At 33.6% G+C, this 1,829-nt stretch overlaps 1 protein-coding gene across 1 annotated transcript in view; it reads right to left on the bottom strand.

The window, feature by feature from the left end:
* The window catches only part of corn (cornetto), a gene marked incomplete in the record, with an annotated part of 269,163 nt that extends 268,403 nt beyond the window's left edge, over positions 1 to 760 (bottom strand). Inside the window, 1 exon segment of the mRNA XM_067051957.1 lies at positions 620 to 760.
* Positions 761 to 1,829: the final 1,069 nt, after the last annotated feature.

Genomic DNA, 1,829 nt, shown 5'->3' with positions numbered 1-1,829 from the left:
TTTATAATTTAAATAACCCACTCAATAAAGGTTAAATGTCTATGGATAATTTAAATCGCATATACGAAATGTACGTTACTAATAAAATTTGTTCACTAGAGTAATTAACCAATTAATATAACCATTTTTAATTTTTTTCATTCCGAATTTAATAATATAAATATCTTATTAAAGATATTAATCAACGAAATCGAACACAACACAGATAATAAAAACCTTCAACTTCAACCTTCAACATCTTTCAACAATTCAAACTTTTTAATAAGAGGAAAAAAATCTATGAATATATGAAGAAAAAAATGTAGTAATATTAATTGTCAATCCATATAAATTCCATACATAATCAACTGTGAATTAATTTAAGTATGCATTAATATAGTGAGATATAATTAATTTCGATCATAACCGCCAATAACATCCCCCGGCTTTGACCTTGGACTGAACCCAACCCCTCGATAAAAAGGATTAATGCTATATAAGAACATTCATGATGATGTTCAATCGAAGTATTAGGATTCGACAACAAAGTATTTATACAAATTCATAACATGCATCAATACAAAATTTATGTAATAAGAATAAATATATGATGTATTTATTGACACCTAAAGTAACTCACCTATCGTGTATCCAACTATCTCGCCAGCGCTCACAAATAAACCTACAAAGTGGACACAACACGATAGACTGGATAATAAACAATTATTATCTGAAGAGAACTACACTAGCCCCTTAGAAATAACCTCCGGCGAGAAACCGGGCTGACTGAACGACAGTGGAGGTGGAGGGGAGAGCAGTGCTACCAACAGCTCCGCTCCACCACCTGGACTTCCAGCAGCTGGAGAACTCCATGTCGGGGTTTTATGAGGTAAAGACCCCCGGAACTAATTCAATAACATCCAAGGGGATAATACACTGGGCAAAAAAAAAAGGAGATCCTCTGGCGATCTTATACGAGGGAAGTAAAAAAATCTTGATAACTACATACGATGTTTTTATAAAATCTTTTAACAACTGAGAGTTCTGGGGCAATAAATCGAAAACTCCATTTTCGGTCATTTTTTACATCTTCCAACATTAGCAAACCTATATCCGAAAAAAATCTAGGTAAAAGAGACCAGTTTAGTCTAAAAACAAATGCAATAGTTAATTATTAAATTGATTAATTAAAATTAAATCTGTATCGCTACAACCCATGAAGGGTCAGATGTGCAGTACTTGGAAAGGAGGTGGTACTGTTACTAGATTTAAAGTTGTGCAAGGAGGTGATTTGGCCAGAATCACGTTTAACCACCAGATTATTACCCAATTAAAGGTACCGTGGACCGCGAAGGGGACTCGAACCCAAAGAAAGGGCTGTGAAATAGAAAACAATTTGAACACGGGTCCTTGTAGTTAGTAACACAATGCCTTACTTCTGAGCCACCCGCTCCCACTCTATTCTTTAATAGAAATTCTTATAACAGTAATGCATCCAATAATAACTTATTCTGCTCCATTCTGGACCAACACTTCTAACTCAATTATAATAATAATTATAATTGAACAAATATTTTTTTTAATTTTAATTATTTATTGATATTTACAACTGTACATAAATACAACAAGTAAATTTGAGGAAAACATAATAGTATGGTACTAGCATGTAGAGAAACTACCCATTGGTAGCACTCTAAAAACATTTTTACAATATAAGATCTCGAGGCCGTCTTCTTTTCAGACGCTTCAGATTGTCCGGAATAAAAGAGGAAGCAAGATTAGAAACTAATGGGTTTGAGTGTTTAGGGAGTTTGTAATGGAAGGATTGATATCTGGTTCGGGCTAGATCG

This window comes from Halyomorpha halys, unplaced genomic scaffold (genome assembly GCF_000696795.3).
Source record: "Halyomorpha halys isolate HHAL.00 unplaced genomic scaffold, Hhal_1.1 Scaffold88.1, whole genome shotgun sequence".
Classification (NCBI taxonomy): domain Eukaryota; kingdom Metazoa; phylum Arthropoda; class Insecta; order Hemiptera; family Pentatomidae; genus Halyomorpha; species Halyomorpha halys.
The sequence above is the reverse complement of the archived record's forward strand: the minus strand, read 5'-3'. Positions and strand labels throughout refer to the sequence as shown.